The following is a 23,683-nucleotide window of genomic DNA, read 5'->3' on the forward strand; positions in this document are numbered from 1 at the left end:
GAAACTTTCTGTTGATACAGTTGTTTGGAAACACTCTTTTTGTCGAATCTGCAAGTGGATATTTGGATAACTTTGAAGATTTCGTTGGAAACGGGAATATCTTCATATAAAATCTAGACAGAAGCATTCTCAGAAACTTCTTTGTGATGTGTTTTCTCTACTTACAGAGTTCAACCTTTCTTTTGATACAGCAGTTTGGAAACACTCTTTTTGTAGAATCGGCAAGTGGATATTTGGATAACTGTGAAGAGTTCGTTGGAAACGGGAATATCTTCATATAAAATCTAGACAGAAGCATTCCAAAAGCTTGTTTGTGATGAGTGTCCTCAACTAACGGTGCTCAACCATTCTTTTGATACAGCAGTTTGGAAACACTCTTTTGGTAGAATCTGCAAGTGGATATTTGGATAACTATGAAAATTTCGTTGGAAACGGGAATATCTTCATATAAAATCTAGACGGAAGCATTCTCAGAAACTTCTTTGACATGAGTTTCCTCAACTAAAGGAGTTCAACCTTTCTTTTCATACAGCAGTTTGGAAACCCTCTTTTAGAAGAATCTGCAAGTGGATATTTGGATAACAGTGAAGATTTCATTGGAAACGGGAATATCTTTATATAAAATCTAAACAGAAGCATTCTCAGAAACTTCATTGTGATGTGTGTCCTCCACTAACAGAGTTCAAACTTTCTTTTGACACTGTAGTTTGGAAACACTCTTTTTGTAGAATCTGCAAGTGGATATTTCGATAACTGTGAAAATTTCGTTGGAAACGGGAATATCTTCATATAAAATCTAGACAAAAGCATTCTCAGAAACTTCTTTGTGGTGTGCGTCCTCAACTAACAGAGTTCAACCTTTCTTTAAATAGAGCAGTTTGGAAACTCTCTTTTTGTAGAATCTGTAAGTGGATATTTGGATAGCTCTAACGATTTCGTTGGAAACGGGAATATCTTCATCTAAAATCTACACAGAAGCACTGTCAGAAACTGCTTTGTGATATCTGCATTCAAGTCACAGAGCTGAACATTCCCTTTCATAGCCCAGGTTTGAAACACTCTTTCTGTAGTATCTGGAAGTGGACATTTTGAGCGAATTCAGGCCTACGGTGAAAACAGAAATATCTTCCCATAAAAAAGAGACAGAAAGATTCTCAGAAACTTAATCGGGATGTGTGTACTCAGTTACCAGAGTTGAACCTTTCTGTTGATACAGTAGTTTGGAAACACTCTTTTTGTAGAATCTGCAAGTGGATATTTGGATAACTTTGAAGATTTCGTTGGAAACGGGAATATCTTCATATAAAATCTAGACAGAAGCATTCTCAGAAACTTCTTTGTGATATGTTTTCTCTACTTACAGAGTTCAACCTTTCTTTTGATACAGCAGTTTGGAAACACTCTTTTTGTAGAATCGGCAAGTGGATATTTGGATAACTGTGAAGAGTTCGTTAGAAACGGGAATATCTTCATATAAAATCTAGACAGAAGCATTCTCAAAAGCTTGTTTGTGATGAGTGTCCTCAACTAACGGAGCTCAACCATTCTTTTGATACAGCAGTTTGGAAACACTCTTTTGGTAGAATCTGCAAGTGGATATTTGGATAACTGTGAAAATTTCGTTGGAAACGGGAATATCTTCATATAAAATCTAGACGGAAGCATTCTCAGAAACTTCTTTGACATGAGTTTCCTCAACCAAAGGAGTTCAACCTTTCTTTTCATACAGCAGTTTGGAAACCCTCTTTTAGAAGAATCTGCATGTGGATATTTGGATAACAGTGAAGATTTCGTTGGAAACGGGAATATCTTCATATACAATCTAAACAGAAGCATTCTCAGAAACTTCATTGTGATGTGTGTCCTCCACTAACAGAGTTCAAACTTTCTTTTGACACTGTAGTTTGGAAACACTCTTTTTGTAGAATCTGCAAGTGGATATTTCGATAACTGTGAAGATTTCGTTGGAAATGGGAATATCTTCAAATAAAATCTAGACAGAAGCATTCTCAGAAACATCTTTTCGATGTGTGTCTTCAACTAACCGAGTTCCACCTTTCTTTTGACAGAGCAGTTTGGAAACACACTTTTTGTAGAATCTGTAAGTGGATATTTGGATACCTCTAACAATTTCATTGGAAACGGGAATATCTTCATATAAAATCTAGACAGAAGCATTCTCCGAAACTTCTTTGTGATGTGTGTCCTCAACTAACAGAGTTCAACCTTTCTTTTGATACAGAAGTTTGAAAACCCCCTTTTGGTAGAATCTGCAAGTGGATATTTGGATAACTGTGAAGATTTCGTTGGAAACGGGAATATCTTCATATAAAATCTAGACAGAAGCATTCTCAGAGCTTCTTTGTGATGAGTGTCCTCAACTAACAGAGTTCAACCATAGTTTTGATACAGCAGTTTGGATACTCTCTTTTTGTAGAATCTGTAAGTGGATATTTGGATACCTCTAAAGATTTCGTTGGAAACGGGAATATCTTCATATAAAATCTAGACAAAAGCATTCTCAGAAACTTCCTTGTGGTGTGCGTCCTCAACTAACAGAGTTCAACCTTTCTTTAAATAGAGCAGTTTGGAAACTCTCTTTTTGTAGAATCTGTAAGTGGATATTTGGATAGCTCTAAGGATTTCGTTGGAAACGGGAATATCTTCATCTAAAATCTACACAGAAGCACTGTCAGAAAATGCTTTGTGATATCTGCATTCAAGTCACAGAGCTGAACATTCCCTTTCATAGCCCAGGTTTGAAACACACTTTCTGTAGTATCTGGAAGTGGACATTTTGAGCGAATTCAGGCCTACGGTGAAAACAGAAATATCTTCCCATAAAAAAGAGACAGAAAGATTCTCAGAAACTTAATCGGGATGTGTGTACTCAGTTACCAGAGTTGAACCTTTCTGTTGATACAGTAGTTGGGAAACACTCTTTTTGTAGAATCTGCAAGTGGATATTTGGATAACTTTGAAGATTTCGTTGGAAACGGGAATATCTTCATATAACATCTAGACAGAAGCATTCTCAGAAACTTCTTTGTGATGTGTTTTCTCTACTTACAGAGTTCAACTTTTCTTTTGATACAGATGTTTGGAAACACTCTTTTTGTAGAATCGGCAAGTGGATATTTGGATAACTGTGAAGAGTTCGTTGGAAACGGGAATATCTTCATATAAAATCTAGACAGAAGCATTCTCAAAAGCTTGTTTGTGATGAGTGTCCTCAACTAACGGAGCTCAACCATTCTTTTGATACAGCAGTTTGGAAACACTCTTTTGGTAGAATCTCCAAGTGGATATTTGGATAACTGCGAAAATTTCGTTGGAAACGGGAATATCTTCATATAAAATCTAGACGGAAGCATTCTCAGAAACTTCTTTGACATGAGTTTCCTCAACTAAAGGAGTTCAACCTTTCTTTTCATACAGCAGTTTGGAAACCCTCTTTTAGAAGAATCTGCAAGTGGATATTTGGATAACAGTGAAGATTTCGTTGGAAACGGGAATATCCTCATATAAAATCTAGACAAAAGCATTCTCAGAAACTTCCTTGTGGTGTGCGTCCTCGACTAACAGAGTTCAACCTTTCTTTAAATAGAGCAGTTTGGAAACTCTCTTTTTGTAGAATCTGTAAGTGGATATTTGGATACCTCTAACGATTTCGTTGGAAACGGGAATATCTTCATCAAAAATCTACACAGAAGCACTGTCAGAAACCGCTTTGTGATATCTGCATTCAAGTCACAGAGCTGAACATTCCCTTTCATAGCCCAGGTTTGAAACACTCTTTCTGTAGTATCTGGAAGTGGACATTTTGAGCGAATTCAGGCCTACGGTGAAAACAGAAATATCTTCCCATAAAAAAGAGACAGAAAGATTCTCAGAAACTTAATCGGGATGTGTGTACTCAGTTACCAGAGTTGAAACTTTCTGTTGATACAGTTGTTTGGAAACACTCTTTTTGTCGAATCTGCAAGTGGATATTTGGATAACTTTGAAGATTTCGTTGGAAACGGGAATATCTTCATATAAAATCTAGACAGAAGCATTCTCAGAAACTTCTTCGTGATGTGTTTTCTCTACTTACAGAGTTCAACCTTTCTTTTGATACAGCAGTTTGGAAACACTCTTTTTGTAGAATCGGCAAGTGGATATTTGGATAACTGTGAAGAGTTCGTTGGAAACGGGAATATCTTCATATAAAATCTAGACAGAAGCATTCCAAAAGCTTGTTTGTGATGAGTGTCCTCAACTAACGGTGCTCAACCATTCTTTTGATACAGCAGTTTGGAAACACTCTTTTGGTAGAATCTGCAAGTGGATATTTGGATAACTATGAAAATTTCGTTGGAAACGGGAATATCTTCATATAAAATGTAGACGGAAGCATTCTCAGAAACTTCTTTGACATGAGTTTCCTCAACTAAAGGAGTTCAACCTTTCTTTTCATACAGCAGTTTGGAAACCCTCTTTTAGAAGAATCTGCAAGTGGATATTTGGATAACAGTGAAGATTTCATTGGAAACGGGAATATCTTTATATAAAATCTAAACAGAAGCATTCTCAGAAACTTCATTGTGATGTGTGTCCTCCACTAACAGAGTTCAAACTTTCTTTTGACACTGTAGATTGGAAACACTCTTTTTGTAGAATCTGCAAGTGGATATTTCGATAACTGTGAAAATTTCGTTGGAAACGGGAATATCTTCATATAAAATCTAGACAAAAGCATTCTCAGAAACTTCTTTGTGGTGTGCGTCCTCAACTAACAGAGTTCAACCTTTCTTTAAATAGAGCAGTTTGGAAACTCTCTTTTTGTAGAATCTGTAAGTGGATATTTGGATAGCTCTAACGATTTCGTTGGAAACGGGAATATCTTCATCTAAAATCTACACAGAAGCACTGTCAGAAACTGCTTTGAGATATCTGCATTCAAGTCACAGAGCTGAACATTCCCTTTCATAGCCCAGGTTTGAAACACTCTTTCTGTAGTATCTGGAAGTGGACATTTTGAGCGAATTCAGGCCTACGGTGAAAACAGAAATATCTTCCCATAAAAAAGAGACAGAAAGATTCTCAGAAACTTAATCGGGATGTGTGTACTCAGTTACCAGAGTTGAACCTTTCTGTTGATACAGTAGTTTGGAAACACTCTTTTTGTCGAATCTGCAAGTGGATATTTGGATAACTTTGAAGATTTCGTTGGAAACGGGAATATCTTCATATAACATCTAGACAGAAGCATTCTCAGAAACTTCTTTGTGATATGTTTTCTCTACTTACAGAGTTCAACCTTTCTTTTGATACAGCAGTTTGGAAACACTCTTTTTGTAGAATCTGCAAGTGGATATTTCGATAACTGTGAAGATTTCGTTGGAAATGGGAATATCTTCAAATAAAATCTAGACAGAAGCATTCTCAGAAACATCTTTTCGATGTGTGTCTTCAACTAACCGAGTTCCACCTTTCTTTTGACAGAGCAGTTTGGAAACACACTTTTTGTAGAATCTGTAAGTGGATATTTGGATACCTCTAACAATTTCATTGGAAACGGGAATATCTTCATATAAAATCTAGACAGAAGCATTCTCCGAAACTTCTTTGTGATGTGTGTCCTCAACTAACAGAGTTCAACCTTTCTTTTGATACAGAAGTTTGAAAACCCCCTTTTGGTAGAATCTGCAAGTGGATATTTGGATAACTGTGAAGATTTCGTTGGAAACGGGAATATCTTCATATAAAATCTAGACAGAAGCATTCTCAGAGCTTCTTTGTGATGAGTGTCCTCAACTAACAGAGTTCAACCATAGTTTTGATACAGCAGTTTGGATACTCTCTTTTTGTAGAATCTGTAAGTGGATATTTGGATACCTCTAAAGATTTCGTTGGAAACGGGAATATCTTCATATAAAATCTAGACAAAAGCATTCTCAGAAACTTCCTTGTGGTGTGCGTCCTCAACTAACAGAGTTCAACCTTTCTTTAAATAGAGCAGTTTGGAAACTCTCTTTTTGTAGAATCTGTAAGTGGATATTTGGATAGCTCTAAGGATTTCGTTGGAAACGGGAATATCTTCATCTAAAATCTACACAGAAGCACTGTCAGAAAATGCTTTGTGATATCTGCATTCAAGTCACAGAGCTGAACATTCCCTTTCATAGCCCAGGTTTGAAACACACTTTCTGTAGTATCTGGAAGTGGACATTTTGAGCGAATTCAGGCCTACGGTGAAAACAGAAATATCTTCCCATAAAAAAGAGACAGAAAGATTCTCAGAAACTTAATCGGGATGTGTGTACTCAGTTACCAGAGTTGAACCTTTCTGTTGATACAGTAGTTGGGAAACACTCTTTTTGTAGAATCTGCAAGTGGATATTTGGATAACTTTGAAGATTTCGTTGGAAACGGGAATATCTTCATATAACATCTAGACAGAAGCATTCTCAGAAACTTCTTTGTGATGTGTTTTCTCTACTTACAGAGTTCAACTTTTCTTTTGATACAGATGTTTGGAAACACTCTTTTTGTAGAATCGGCAAGTGGATATTTGGATAACTGTGAAGAGTTCGTTGGAAACGGGAATATCTTCATATAAAATCTAGACAGAAGCATTCTCAAAAGCTTGTTTGTGATGAGTGTCCTCAACTAACGGAGCTCAACCATTCTTTTGATACAGCAGTTTGGAAACACTCTTTTGGTAGAATCTCCAAGTGGATATTTGGATAACTGCGAAAATTTCGTTGGAAACGGGAATATCTTCATATAAAATCTAGACGGAAGCACTCTCAGAAACTTCTTTGACATGAGTTTCCTCAACTAAAGGAGTTCAACCTTTCTTTTCATACAGCAGTTTGGAAACCCTCTTTTAGAAGAATCTGCAAGTGGATATTTGGATAACAGTGAAGATTTCGTTGGAAACGGGAATATCCTCATATAAAATCTAGACAAAAGCATTCTCAGAAACTTCCTTGTGGTGTGCGTCCTCGACTAACAGAGTTCAACCTTTCTTTAAATAGAGCAGTTTGGAAACTCTCTTTTTGTAGAATCTGTAAGTGGATATTTGGATACCTCTAAAGATTTCGTTGGAAACGGGAATATCTTCATCAAAAATCTACACAGAAGCACTGTCAGAAACTGCTTTGTGATATCTGCATTCAAGTCACAGAGCTGAACATTCCCTTTCATAGCCCAGGTTTGAAACACTCTTTCTGTAGTATCTGGAAGTGGACATTTTGAGCGAATTCAGGCCTACGGTGAAAACAGAAATATCTTCCCATAAAAAAGAGACAGAAAGATTCTCAGAAACTTAATCGGGATGTGTGTACTCAGTTACCAGAGTTGAAACTTTCTGTTGATACAGTTGTTTGGAAACACTCTTTTTGTCGAATCTGCAAGTGGATATTTGGATAACTTTGAAGATTTCGTTGGAAACGGGAATATCTTCATATAAAATCTAGACAGAAGCATTCTCAGAAACTTCTTTGTGATGTGTTTTCTCTACTTACAGAGTTCAACCTTTCTTTTGATACAGCAGTTTGGAAACACTCTTTTTGTAGAATCGGCAAGTGGATATTTGGATAACTGTGAAGAGTTCGTTGGAAACGGGAATATCTTCATATAAAATCTAGACAGAAGCATTCCAAAAGCTTGTTTGTGATGAGTGTCCTCAACTAACGGTGCTCAACCATTCTTTTGATACAGCAGTTTGGAAACACTCTTTTGGTAGAATCTGCAAGTGGATATTTGGATAACTATGAAAATTTCGTTGGAAACGGGAATATCTTCATATAAAATCTAGACGGAAGAATTCTCAGAAACTTCTTTGACATGAGTTTCCTCAACTAAAGGAGTTCAACCTTTCTTTTCATACAGCAGTTTGGAAACCATCTTTTAGAAGAATCTGCATGTGGATATTTGGATAACAGTGAAGATTTCGTTGGAAACGGGAATATCTTCATATACAATCTAAACAGAAGCATTCTCAGAAACTTCATTGTGATGTGTGTCCTCCACTAACAGAGTTCAAACTTTCTTTTGACACTGTAGTCTGGAAACACTCTTTTTGTAGAATCTGCAAGTGGATACTTCGATAACTGTGAAGATTTCGTTGGAAATGGGAATATCTTCAAATAAAATCTAGACAGAAGCATTCTCAGAAACATCTTTTCGATGTGTGTCTTCAACTAACCGAGTTCCACCTTTCTTTTGACAGAGCAGTTTGGAAACACACTTTTTGTAGAATCTGTAAGTGGATATTTGGATACCTCTAACAATTTCATTGGAAACGGGAATATCTTCATATAAAATCTAGACAGAAGCATTCTCCGAAACTTCTTTGTGATGTGTGTCCTCAACTAACAGAGTTCAACCTTTCTTTTGATACAGAAGTTTGAAAACCCCCTTTTGGTAGAATCTGCAAGTGGATATTTGGATAACTGTGAAGATTTCGTTGGAAACGGGAATATCTTCATATAAAATCTAGACAGAAGCATTCTCAGAAGCTTCTTTGTGATGAGTGTCCTCAACTAACAGAGTTCAACCATAGTTTTGATACAGCAGTTTGGATACTCTCTTTTTGTAGAATCTGTAAGTGGATATTTGGATACCTCTAAAGATTTCGTTGGAAACGGGAATATCTTCATATAAAATCTAGACAAAAGCATTCTCAGAAACTTCCTTGTGGTGTGCGTCCTCAACTAACAGAGTTCAACCTTTCTTTAAATAGAGCAGTTTGGAAACTCTCTTTTTGTAGAATCTGTAAGTGGATATTTGGATAGCTCTAAGGATTTCGTTGGAAACGGGAATATCTTCATCTAAAATCTACACAGAAGCACTGTCAGAAAATGCTTTGTGATATCTGCATTCAAGTCACAGAGCTGAACATTCCCTTTCATAGCCCAGGTTTGAAACACACTTTCTGTAGTATCTGGAAGTGGACATTTTGAGCGAATTCAGGCCTACGGTGAAAACAGAAATATCTTCCCATAAAAAAGAGACAGAAAGATTCTCAGAAACTTAATCGGGATGTGTGTACTCAGTTACCAGAGTTGAACCTTTCTGTTGATACAGTAGTTGGGAAACACTCTTTTTGTAGAATCTGCAAGTGGATATTTGGATAACTTTGAAGATTTCGTTGGAAACGGGAATATCTTCATATAACATCTAGACAGAAGCATTCTCAGAAACTTCTTTGTGATGTGTTTTCTCTACTTACAGAGTTCAACTTTTCTTTTGATACAGATGTTTGGAAACACTCTTTTTGTAGAATCGGCAAGTGGATATTTGGATAACTGTGAAGAGTTCGTTGGAAACGGGAATATCTTCATATAAAATCTAGACAGAAGCATTCTCAAAAGCTTGTTTGTGATGAGTGTCCTCAACTAACGGAGCTCAACCATTCTTTTGATACAGCAGTTTGGAAACACTCTTTTGGTAGAATCTCCAAGTGGATATTTGGATAACTGCGAAAATTTCGTTGGAAGCGGGAATATCTTCATATAAAATCTAGACGGAAGCATTCTCAGAAACTTCTTTGACATGAGTTTCCTCAACTAAAGGAGTTCAACCTTTCTTTTCATACAGCAGTTTGGAAACCCTCTTTTAGAAGAATCTGCAAGTGGATATTTGGATAACAGTGAAGATTTCGTTGGAAACGGGAATATCCTCATATAAAATCTAGACAAAAGCATTCTCAGAAACTTCCTTGTGGTGTGCGTCCTCGACTAACAGAGTTCAACCTTTCTTTAAATAGAGCAGTTTGGAAACTCTCTTTTTGTAGAATCTGTAAGTGGATATTTGGATACCTCTAACGATTTCGTTGGAAACGGGAATATCTTCATCAAAAATCTACACAGAAGCACTGTCAGAAACTGCTTTGTGATATCTGCATTCAAGTCACAGAGCTGAACATTCCCTTTCATAGCCCAGGTTTGAAACACTCTTTCTGTAGTATCTGGAAGTGGACATTTTGAGCGAATTCAGGCCTACGGTGAAAACAGAAATATCTTCCCATAAAAAAGAGACAGAAAGATTCTCAGAAACTTAATCGGGATGTGTGTACTCAGTTACCAGAGTTGAAACTTTCTGTTGATACAGTTGTTTGGAAACACTCTTTTTGTCGAATCTGCAAGTGGATATTTGGATAACTTTGAAGATTTCGTTGGAAACGGGAATATCTTCATATAAAATCTAGACAGAAGCATTCTCAGAAACTTCTTTGTGATGTGTTTTCTCTACTTACAGAGTTCAACCTTTCTTTTGATACAGCAGTTTGGAAACACTCTTTTTGTAGAATCGGCAAGTGGATATTTGGATAACTGTGAAGAGTTCGTTGGAAACGGGAATATCTTCATATAAAATCTAGACAGAAGCATTCCAAAAGCTTGTTTGTGATGAGTGTCCTCAACTAACGGTGCTCAACCATTCTTTTGATACAGCAGTTTGGAAACACTCTTTTGGTAGAATCTGCAAGTGGATATTTGGATAACTATGAAAATTTCGTTGGAAACGGGAATATCTTCATATAAAATCTAGACGGAAGCATTCTCAGAAACTTCTTTGACATGAGTTTCCTCAACTAAAGGAGTTCAACCTTTCTTTTCATACAGCAGTTTGGAAACCCTCTTTTAGAAGAATCTGCAAGTGGATATTTGGATAACAGTGAAGATTTCATTGGAAACGGGAATATCTTTATATAAAATCTAAACAGAAGCATTCTCAGAAACTTCATTGTGATGTGTGTCCTCCACTAACAGAGTTCAAACTTTCTTTTGACACTGTAGTTTGGAAACACTCTTTTTGTAGAATCTGCAAGTGGATATTTCGATAACTGTGAAAATTTCGTTGGAAACGGGAATATCTTCATATAAAATCTAGACAAAAGCATTCTCAGAAACTTCTTTGTGGTGTGCGTCCTCAACTAACAGAGTTCAACCTTTCTTTAAATAGAGCAGTTTGGAAACTCTCTTTTTGTAGAATCTGTAAGTGGATATTTGGATAGCTCTAACGATTTCGTTGGAAACGGGAATATCTTCATCTAAAATCTACACAGAAGCACTGTCAGAAACTGCTTTGTGATATCTGCATTCAAGTCACAGAGCTGAACATTCCCTTTCATAGCCCAGGTTTGAAACACTCTTTCTGTAGTATCTGGAAGTGGACATTTTGAGCGAATTCAGGCCTACGGTGAAAACAGAAATATCTTCCCATAAAAAAGAGACAGAAAGATTCTCAGAAACTTAATCGGGATGTGTGTACTCAGTTACCAGAGTTGAACCTTTCTGTTGATACAGTAGTTTGGAAACACTCTTTTTGTAGAATCTGCAAGTGGATATTTGGATAACTTTGAAGATTTCGTTGGAAACGGGAATATCTTCATATAAAATCTAGACAGAAGCATTCTCAGAAACTTCTTTGTGATGAGTGTCCTCCACTAACAGAGTTCAACCTTTCTTTTGATTGAGCAGTTTGGAATCCCTCTTTTTGTAGAATCTGTAAGTGGATATTTGGATACCTCTAACAATTTCATTGGAAACGGGAATATCTTCATATAAAATCTAGACAGAAGCATTCTCTGAAACTTCTTTGTGATGTGTGTCCTCAACTAACAGAGTTCAACCTTTCTTTTGGTACAGAAGTTTGAAAACCCCCTTTTGGTAGAATCTGCAAGTGGATATTTGGATAACTGTGAAGATTTCATTGGAAACGGGATTATCTTCATGTAAAATCTAGACAGAAGCATTCTCATAAACTTCTTTGTGATGAGTGTCCTCCCCTAACAGAGTTCAACCTTTGTTTTGATTGAGCAGTTTGGAAACACTCTTTTTGTAGAATCTGTAAGTGGATATTTGGATACCTCTAACAATTTCGTTGGAAACGGGAATATCTTCATATAAAATCTAGACAGAAACATTCTCCGAAACTTCTTTGTGATGTGTGTCCTCAACTAACAGAGTCCAACCTTTCTTTTGATACAGCAGTTTGGAAATAATCTTTCTGTAGAATCTGCAAGTGGATATTTGTATAACTGTGAAGATTTCCTTGGAAACGGGAATATCTTCATATAAAATCTAGACAGAAGCATTCTCAGAAACTTCTTTTTGATGTGCGTCCTCAACTAACAGAGTTCAACCATTCTTTTGATACAGCACTTTGGAAACCCTCTTTTTGTAGAATCTGCAAGTGGATACTTGGATAAATGTGAAGATTTCCCTGGAAACGGGAATATATTCATAGAAAATCTAGACAGAAGCATTTCCAGAAACTTCTTTGCAATGAGTGTCGTCAACTAACAGAGCTCAACCTTTCTTTTCATACAGCAGTTTTGAAACACCCTTTTTGTAGGATCTGCAAGTGGATATTTGGATAACTTTGAAGATTTCGTTGGAAACGGGAATATCTTCATATAAAATCTAGACAGAAGCATTCTCAGAAACTTCTTTGTGATGTGTTTTCTCTACTTGCAGAGTTCAACCTTTCTTTGATAGAGCAGTTTGGAAACACTCTTTTTGTAGAATCGGCAAGTGGATATTTGGATAACTGTGAAGAGTTCGTTGGAAACGGGAATATCTTCATATAAAATCTAGACAGAAGCATTCTCAAAAGCTTGTTTGTGATGAGTGTCCTCAACTAACGGAGCTCAACCATTCTTTTGATACAGCAGTTTGGATACTCTCTTTTTGTAGAATCTGTAAGTGGATATTTGGATACCTCTAAAGATTTCGTTGGAAACGGGAATATCTTCATATAAAACCTAGACAAAAGCATTCTCAGAAACTTCTTTGTGGTGTGCGTCCTCAACTAACAGAGTTCAACCTTTCTTTAAATAGAGCAGTTTGGAAACTCTCTTTTTGTAGAATCTGTAAGTGGATATTTGGATAGCTCTAACGATTTCGTTGGAAACGGGAATATCTTCATCTAAAATCTAGACAGAAACACTGTCAGAAACTGCTTTGTGATATCTGCATTCAAGTCACAAAGCTGAACATTCCCTTTCATAGACCATGTTTGAAACAGACTTTTTGTAGTATCTGGAAGTGGACATTTTGAGCGAATTCAGGCCTACGGTGAAAACAGAAATATCTTCCCATAAAAAAGAGACAGAAAGATTCTCAGAAACTTAATCGGGATGTGTGTACTCGGTTTCCAGAGTTGAACCTTTCTGTTGATACAGTAGTTTGGAAACACTCTTTTTGATGAATCTGCAGGTGGATATTTGGATAACTATGAAGATTTCGTTGGAAACGGGAATATCTTCCTATAAAATCTAGACAGAAGCATTCTCAGAAACATCTTTTTGATGTGTGTCTTCAACTAAACGAGTTCCACCTTTCTTTTGATAGAGCAGTTTGGAAACACTCTTTTTGTAGAATCTGTAAGTGGATATTTGGATACCTCTAACAATTTCGTTGGAAACGGGAATATCTTCATATAAAATCTAGACAGAAACATTCTTCGAAAATTCTTTGTGATGTGTGTCCTCAACTAACAGATTCCTACCTTTCTTTTGATACAGCAGTTTCGAAACAATCTTTCTGTAGAATCTGCAAGTGGATATTTGGATAACTGTGAAGATTTTGTTGGAAACGGGAATCTCTTCATATAAAATCTAGACAGAAGCATTCTCAGAAACTTCTTTTTGATGTGTGTCCTCAACTAACAGAGTTCAACCATTCTTTTGATACAGCACTTTGGAAACCCTCTTTTTGTAGAATGTGCAAATGGATACTTGGATAAATGTGAAGATTTTCCTGGAAACGGGAATATCTTCATATAAAATCTAGACAGAAGCATTTCCAGAAACTTCTTTGCAATGAGTGTCCTCAACTAGCAGAGTTCAAGCTTTCTTTTCATACAGCAGTTTTGAAACACTCTTTTTGTAGGATCTGCAAGTGGATATTTGGATAACTGTGAAGATTTCGTTGGAAACGGGAATATCTTCATATAAAATCTAGACAGAAGCATTCTCAGAAACTTCTTTGTGGTGTGCGTCCTCAACTAACAGAGTTCAACCTTTCTTTAAATAGAGCAGTTTGGAAACTCTCTTTTGTAGAATCTTTAAGTGGATATTTGGATAGCTCTAACGATTTTGTTGGAAACGGGAATATCTTCACCTAAAACCTACACAGAAGCACTGTCAGAAACTGCTTTGTGATATCTGCATTCATGTCACAGAGCTGAACATTCCCTTTCATAGACCAGGTTTGAAACACTCTTTCTGTAGTATCTGGAAGTGGACATTTTGAGCGAATTCAGGCCTACGGTGAAAACAGAAATATCTTCCCATAAAAAAAAGACAGAAAGATTCTCAGAAACTTAATCAGGATGTGTGTACTCAGTTTCCAGAGTTGAACCATTCTGTTGATACAGTAGTTTGGAAACACTCTTTTTGTAGAATCTGCAGGTGGATATTTGGATAACTGTGAAGATTTCGTTGGAAACGGGAATATCCTCATATGAAATCTACACAGAAGCATTCTCAGAAGCTTCTTTGTGATGAGTGTCCTCCACTAACAGAATTCAACCATTCTTTTGATTGAGCAGTTTGGAATCACTCTTTTTGTAGAATCTGTAAGTGGATATTTGGATACCTCTAAAGATTTCGTTGGAAACGGGAATATCTTCATATAAAATCTAGACAGAAGCATTTTCAGAAACTTCTTTGTGATGTGTTTTCTCTACTTACAGTGTTCAACCTTTCTTTTGATACAGCAGTTTGGAAACACTCTTTTTGTAGAATCGGCAAGTGGATATTTGGATAACTGTGAAGAGTTCGTTGGAAACGGGAATATCTTCATATAAAATCTAGACAGAAGCATTCTCAAAAGCTTGTTTGTGATGAGTGTCCTCAACTAACGGAGCTCAACCATTCTTTTGATACAGCAGTTTGGAAACACTCTTTTGGTAGAATCTGCAAGTGGATATTTGGATAACTGTGAAAATTTCGTTGGAAACGGGAATATCTTCATATAAAATCTACACGGAAGCAGTCTCAGAAACTTCTTTGACATGAGTTTCCTCAACTAAAGGAGTCCAACCTTTCTTTTCATGCAGCAGTTTGGAAACCCTCTTTTAGAAGAATCTGCAAGTGGATATTTGGATAACTGTGAAGATTTTGTTGGAAACGGGAATATCTTCATATAAAATCTAAACAGAAGCATTCTCAGAAACTTCATTGTGATGTGTGTCTTCCTCTAACAGAGTTCAAACTTTCTTTTGACACTGTAGTTTGGAAACACTCTTTTTGTAGAATCTGCAAGTGGATATTTGGATAACTGTGAAGATTTCGTTGGAAATGGGAATATCTTCAAATAAAATCTAGACAGAAGCATTCTCAGAAACATCTTTTTGATGTGTCTTCAACTAACCGAGTTCCACCTTTCTTTTGATAGAGCAGTTTGGAAACATTCTTTTTGTAGAATCTGTAAGTGGATATTTGGATACCTCTAACAATTTCATTGGAAACGGGAATATCTTCATATAAAATCTAGACAGAAGCATTCTCCGAAACTTCTTTGTGATGTGTGTCCTCAACTAACAGAGTTCCATCTTTCTTTTGATACAGAAGTTTGAAAACCCCCTTTTGGTAGAATCTGCAAGTGGATATTTGGATAACTGTGAAGATTTCGTTGGAAACGGGAATATCTTCATATAAAATCTAGACAGAAGCATTCTCAGAAGCTTCTTTGTGAGGAGTGTCCTCAACTAACAGAGTTCAACCATTCTTTTGATACAGCAGTTTGGATACTCTCTTTTTGTAGAATCTGTAAGTGGATATTTGGATACCTCTAAAGATTTCATTGGAAACGGGAATATCTTCATATAAAATCCAGACAAAAGCATTCTCAGAAACTTCTTTGTGGTGTGCGTCCTCAACTAACAGAGTTCAACCTTTCTTTAAAGAGAGCAGTTTGGAAACTCTCTTTTTGTAGAATCTGTAAGTGGATATAGGGATAGCTCTAACGATTTCATTGGAAACGGGAATATCTTCATCGAAAATCTACACAGAAGCACTTTCAGAAACTGCTTTGTGATATCTGCATTCAAGTCACAGAGCTGAACATTCCCTTTCATAGCCCAGGTATGAAACACTCTTTCTGTAGTATCTGGAAGTGGACATTTTGAGCGAATTCAGGCCTACGGTGAAAACAGAAATATCTTCCCATAAAAAAGAGACAGAAAGATTCTCAGAAACTTAATCGGGATGTGTGTACTCAGTTTCCAGAGTTGAACCTTTCTGTTGATACAGTAGTTGGGAAACACTCTTTTTGTAGAATCTGCAAGTGGATATTTGGGTAACTTTGAAGATTTTGTTGGAAACGGGAATATCTTCATATAAAATCTAGACAAAAGCATTCACAGAAACTTCTTTGTGATGTGTTTTCTCTACTTACAGAGTTCCACATTTCTTTTGATACAGCAGTTTGGAAACACTCTTTTTGTAGAATCGGCAAATGGATATTAGGATAACTGTGAAGAGTTCGTTGGAGACGGGAATATCTTCATATAAAATCTAGACAGAAGCATTCTCAAAAGCTTGTTTGTGATGAGTGTCCTCAACTAACGGAGCTCAACCATTCTTTTGATACAGCAGTTTGGAAACTCTCTTTTCGTAGAATCCGCAAGGGGATATTTGGATAACTGTGAAAATTTCGTTGGAAACGGGAATATCTTCGTATAAAATCTAGACGGAAGCATTCTCAGAAACTTCTTTGACATGAGTTTCCTCAACTAAAGGAGTTCAACCTTTCTTTTCATACAGCAGTTTGGAAACCCTCTTTTAGAGGCATCTGCAAGTGGATATTTGGATAACAGTGAAGATTTCATTGGAAACGGGAATATCTTCATATAAAATCTAAACAGAAGCATTCTCAGAAACTTCATTGTGATGTATTTCCTCCACTAACAGAGTTCAAACTTTCTTTTGACACTGTAGTTTGGAAACACTCTTTTTGTAGAATCTGCAAGTGGATATTTGGATAACTGTGAAGATTTCGTTGGAAACCGGAATATCTTCATATAAAATCTAAACAGAAGCATTCTCAGAAACTTCATTGTGATGTGTGTCCTCCACTAACAGAGTTCAAACTTCCTTTTGACACTGTAGTTTGGAAACACTCTTTTTGTAGAATCTGCAAGTGGATATTTCGATAACTGTGAAAATTTCTTTGGAAAGGGGAATATCTTCAAATAAAATCTAGACAGAAGCATTCTCAGAAACATCTTTTCGATGTGTGTCTTCAACTAACCGAGTTCCACCTTTCTTTTGACAGAGCAGTTTGAAAACACACTTTTTGTAGAATCTGTAAGTGGATATTTGGATACCTCTAACAATTTCATTGGAAACGGGAATATCTTCATATAAAATCTAGACAGAAGCATTCTCCGAAACTTCTTTGTGATGTGTGTCCTTAACTAACAGAGTTCAACCTTTCTTTTGATACAGAAGTTTGGATACTCTCTTTTTGTAGAATCTGTAGGTGGATATTTGGATACCTCTAAAGATTTCGTTGGAAACGAGAATATCTTCATATAAAATCTAGACAAAAGCATTCTCAGAAACTTCTTTGTTATGTGCGTCCTCAACTAACAGAGTTCAACCTTTCTTTAAATAGAGCAGTTTGGAAACTCTCTTTTTGTAGAATCTGTAAGTGGATATTTGGATAGCTCTAAGGATTTCTTTGGAAACGGGAATATCTTCATCTAAAATCTACACAGAAGCACTGTCAGAAACTGCTTTGTGATATCTGCATTCAAGTCACAGAGCTGAACATTCCCTTTCATAGCCCAGGTTTGAAACACTCTTTCTGTAGTATCTGGAAGTGGACATTTTGAGCGAATTCAGGCCTACGGTGAAAACAGAAATATCTTCCCATAAAAAAGAGAAGGAAAGATTCTCAGAAACTTAATCGGGATGTGTGTACTCAGTTACCAGAGTTGAACCTTTCTGTTGATACAGTAGTTGGGAAACACTCTTTTTGTAGAATCTGCAAGTGGATATTTGGATAACTTTGAAGATTTTGTTGGAAACGGGAATATCTTCATATAAAATCTAGACAAAACATTCACAGAAACTTCTTTGTGATGTGTTTTCTCTACTTACAGAGTTCCACATTTCTTTTGATACAGCAGTTTGGAAACACTCTTTTTGTAGAATCGGCAAATGGATATTAGGATAACTGTGAAGAGTTCGTTGGAAACGGGAATATCTTCATATAAAATCTAGACAGAAGCATTCTCAAAAGCTTGTTTGTGATGAGTGTCCTCAACTAACGGAGCTGAACCATTCTTTTGATACAGCAGTTTGGAAACACTCTTTTCGCAGAATCCGCAAGTGGATATTTGGATAACTGTGAAAATTTCGTTGGAAACGGGAATATCTTCGTATAAAATCTAGACGGAAGCATTCTCAGAAACTTCTTTGACATGAGTTTCCTCAACTAAAGGAGTTCAACCTTTCTTTTCATACAGCAGTTTGGAAAACCTCTTTTAGAAGCATCTGCAAGTGGATATTTGGATAACAGTGAAGATTTCATTGGAAACGGGAATATCTTCATATAAAATCTAAACAGAAGCATTCTCAGAAACTTCATTGTGATGTATTTCCTCCACTAACAGAGTTCAAACTTTCTTTTGACACTGTAGTTTGGAAACACTCTTTTTGTAGAATCTGCAAGTGGATATTTGGATAACTGTGAAGATTTCGTTGGAAACCGGAATATCTTCATATAAAATCTAAACAGAAGCATTCTCAGAAACTTCATTGTGATGTGTGTCCTCCACTAACAGAGTTCAAACTTCCTTTTGACACTGTAGTTTGGAAACACTCTTTTTGTAGAATCTGCAAGTGGATATTTCGATAACTGTGAAAATTTCTTTGGAAAGGGGAATATCTTCAAATAAAATCTAGACAGAAGCATTCTCAGAAACATCTTTTCGATGTGTGTCTTCAACTAACCGAGTTCCACCTTTCTTTTGACAGAGCAGTTTGGAAACACACTTTTTGTAGAATCTGTAAGTGGATATTTGGATACCTCTAACAATTTCATTGGAAACGGGAATATCTTCATATAAAATCTAGACAGAAGCACTCTCCGAAACTTCTTTGTGATGTGTGTCCTTAACTAACAGAGTTCAACCTTTCTTTTGATACAGAAGTGTGGATACTCCCTTTTTGTAGAATCTGTAGGTGTATATTTGGATACCTCTAAAGATTTCGTTGGAAACGAGAATATCTTCATATAAAATCTAGACAAAAGCATTCTCAGAAACTTCTTTGTGGTGTGCGTCCTCAACTAACAGAGTTCAACCTTTCTTTAAATAGAGCAGTTTGGAAACTCTCTTTTTGTAGAATCTGTAAGTGGATATTTGGAAAGCTCTAAGGATTTCTTTGGAAACGGGAATATCTTCATCTAAAATCTACACAGAAGCACTGTCAGAAACTGCTTTGTGATATCTGCATTCAAGTCACAGAGCTGAACATTCCCTTTCATAGCCCAGGTTTGAAACACTCTTTCTGTAGTATCTGGAAGTGGACATTTTGAGCGAATTCAGGCCTACGGTGAAAACAGAAATATCTTCCCATAAAAAAGAGACGGAAAGATTCTCAGAAACTTAATCGGGATGTGTGTACTCAGTTACCAGAGTTGAACCTTTCTGTTGATACAGTAGTTGGGAAACACTCTTTTTGTAGAATCTGCAAGTGGATGTTTGTATAACTTTGAAGATTTCGTTGGAAACGGGAATATCTTCATATAAAATCTAGACAGAAGCATTCTCAGAAACTTCTTTGTGATGTGTTTTCTCTACTTACAGAGTTCAACCTTTCTTTTGATACAGCAGTTTGGAAACACTCTTTTTGTAGAATCGGCAAGTGGATATTTGGATAACTGTGAAGAGTTCGTTAGAAACGGGAATATCTTCATATAAAATATAGACAGAAGCATTCTCAAAAGCTTGTTTGTGATGAGTGTCCTCAACTAACGGAGCTCAACCATTCTTTTGAAACAGCAGTTTGGAAACACTCTTTTGGTAGAATCTGCAAGTGGATATTTGGATAACTGTGAAAATTTCGTTGGAAACGGGAATATCTTCATATAAAATCTAGACGGAAGCATTCTCAGAAACTTCTTTGACATGAGTTTCCTCAACCAAAGGAGTTCAACCTTTCTTTTCATACAGCAGTTTGGAAACCCTCTTTTAGAAGGATCTGCAAGTGGATATTTGGATAACAGTGAAGATTTCGTTGGAAACGGGAATATCTTCATATAAAATCTAAACAGAAGCATTCTCAGAAACTTCATTGTGATGTGTGTCCTCCACTAACAGAGTTCAAACTTTCTTTTGACACTGTAGTTTGGAAACACTCTTTTTGTAGAATCTGCAAGTGGATATTTCGATAACTGTGAAGATTTCGTTGGAAATGGGAATATCTTCAAATAAAATCTAGACAGAAGCATTCTCAGAAACATCTTTTCGATGTGTGTCTTCAACTAACCGAGTTCCACCTTTCTTTTGACAGAGCAGTTTGGAAACACACTTTTTGTAGAATCTGTAAGTGGATATTTGGATACCACTAACAATTTCATTGGAAACGGGAATATCTTCATATAAAATCTAGACAGAAGCATTCTCCAAAACTTCTTTGTGATGTGTGTCCTCAACTAACAGAGTTCAACCTTTCTTTTGATACAGAAGTTTGAAAACCCCTTTTGGTAGAATCTGCAAGTGGATATTTGGATAACTGTGAAGATTTCATTGGAAACGGGAATATCTTCATATAAAATCTAGACAGAAGCATTCTCAGAAGCTTCTTTGTGATGAGTGTCCTCAACTAACAGAGTTCAACCATTGTTTTGATACAGCAGTTTGGATACTCTCTTTTTGTAGAATCTGTAAGTGGATATTTGGATACCTCTAAAGATTTCGTTGGAAACGGGAATATCTTCATATAAAATCTAGACAAAAGCATTCTCAGAAACTTCTTTGTGGTGTGCGTCCTCAACTAAAAGAGTTCAACCTTTCTTTAAATAGAGCAGTTTGGAAACTCTCTTTTTGTAGAATCTGTAAGTGGATATTTGGATAGCTCTAACGATTTCGTTGGAAACGGGAATATCTTCATCTAAAATCTACACAGAAGCACTGTCAGAAACTGCTTTGTGATATCTGCATTCAAGTCACAGAGCTGAACATTCCCTTTCATAGCCCAGGTTTGAAACACTCTTTCTGTAGTATCTGGAAGTGGACATTTTGAGCGAATTCAGGCCTACGGTGAAAACAGAAATATCTTCCCATAAAAAAGAGACAGAAAGATTCTCAGAAACTTAATCGGGATGTGTGTACTCAGTTACCAGAGGTGAACCTTTCTGTAGATACAGTAGTTGGGAAACACTCTTTTTGTAGAATCTGCAAGTGGATATTTGGATAACTTCGAAGATTTCGTTGGAAACGGGAATATCTTCATATAAAATCTAGACAGAAGCATTCTCAGAAACTTCTTTGTGAAGAGTGTCCTCCACTAACAGAGTTCAACCTTTCTTTTGATTGTGCAGTTTGGAATCACTCTTTTTGTAGAATCTGTAAGTGGATATTTGGATACCTCTAACAATTTCATTGGAAACGGGAATATCTTAATATAGAATCTAGACAGAGGAATTCTCCGAAACTTCTTTGTGATGTGTGTCCTCACCTAACAGAGTTCAACCTTTCTTTTGATACAGAAGTTTGAAAACCCCCTTTTGGTAGAATCTGCAGGTGCATATTTGGATAACTGTGAAGATTTCATTGGAAACGGGAGTATCTTCATACAAAATATAGACAGAAGCATTCTCAGAAACTTCTTTGTGATATGTTTTCTCTACTTACATAGTTCAACCTTTCTTTTGATACAGCAGTTTGGAAACACTCTTTTCGAAGAATCCGCAAGTGGATATTTGGATAACTGTGAAAATTTCGTTGGAAACTGGAATATCTTCGTATAAAATCTAGACTGAAGCATTCTCAGAAACTTCTTTGACATGAGTTTCCTCAACTAAAGGAGTTCAACCTTTCTTTTCATACAGCAGTTTGGAAAACCTCTTTTAGAAGCATCTGCAAGTGGATATTTGGATAACAGTGAAGATTTCATTGGAAACGGGAATATCTTCATATAAAATCTAAACAGAAGCATTCTCAGAAACTTCATTGTGATGTATTTCCTCCACTAACAGAGTTCAAACTTTCTTTTGACACTGTAGTTTGGAAACACTCTTTTTGTAGAATCTGCAAGTGGATATTTGGATAACTGTGAAGATTTCGTTGGAAACGGGAATATCTTCATATAAAATCTAAACAGAAGCATTCTCAGAAACTTCATTGTGATGTGTGTCCTCCACTAACAGAGTTCAAACTTCCTTTTGACACTGTAGTTTGGAAACACTCTTTTTGTAGAATCTGCAAGTGGATATTTGGATAACTGTGAAGATTTCGTTGGAAACGGGAATATCTTCATATAAAATCTAAACAGAAGCATTCTCAGAAACTTCATTGTGATGTGTGTCCTCCACTAACAGAGTTCAAACTTCCTTTTGACACTGTAGTTCCGAAACACTCTTTTTGCAGGATCTGCAAGTGGATATTTCGATAACTGTGAAGATTTCGTTGGAAATGGGAATATCTTCAAATAAAATCTAGGCAGAAGCATTCTCAGAAACATCTTTTCGATGTGTGTCTTCAACTAACCGAGTTCCACCTTTCTTTTGATAGAGCAGTTTGGAAACACTCTTTTTGTAGAATCTGTAAGTGGATATTTGGATTCAACTAACAATTTCATTGGAAACGGGAATATCTTCATATAAAATCTAGACAGAAGCATTCTCCGAAACTTCTTTGTGATGTGTGTCCTCAACTAACAGAGTTCAACCTTTCTTTTGATACAGAAGTTTGGATACACTCTTTTTGTAGAATCTGTAAGTGGATATTTGGATACCTCTAAAGATTTCGTTGGAAACGCGAATATCTTCATATAAAATCTAGACAAAAGCATTCTCAGAAACTTCTTTGTGGTGTGCATCCTCAACTAACAGAGTTCAACCTTTCTTTAAATAGAGCAGTTTGGAAACTCTCTTTTTGTAGAATCTGTAAGTGGATATTTGGATAGCTCTAAGGATTTCGTTGGAAACGGGAATATCTTCATCTAAAATCTACACAGAAGCACTGTCAGAAACTGCTTTGTGATATCTGCTTTCAAGTCACAGAGCTGAACATTCCCTTTCATAGCCCAGGTTTGAAACACTCTTTCTGTAGTATCTGGAAGTGGACATTTTGAGCGAATTCAGGCCTACGGTGAAAACAGAAATATCTTCCCATAAAAAAGAGACAGAAAGATTCTCAGAAACTTAATCGGGATGTGTGTACTCAGTTACCAGAGTTGAAACTTTCTGTTGATACAGTTGTTTGGAAACACTCTTTTTGTCGAATCTGCAAGTGGATATTTGGATAACTTTGAAGATTTCGTTGGAAACGGGAATATCTTCCTATAAAATCTAGACAGAAGCATTCTCAGAAACTTCTTTGTGATATGTTTTCTCTACTTACAGAGTTCAACCTTTCTTTTGATACAGCAGTTTGGAAACACTCTTTTTGTAGAATCGGCAAGTGGATATTTGGATAACTGTGAAGAGTTCGTTAGAAACGGGAA

The sequence above is a fragment of the Gorilla gorilla genome, chromosome 15 (genome assembly GCF_029281585.2).
Source record: "Gorilla gorilla gorilla isolate KB3781 chromosome 15, NHGRI_mGorGor1-v2.1_pri, whole genome shotgun sequence".
Lineage (NCBI taxonomy): Eukaryota > Metazoa > Chordata > Mammalia > Primates > Hominidae > Gorilla > Gorilla gorilla.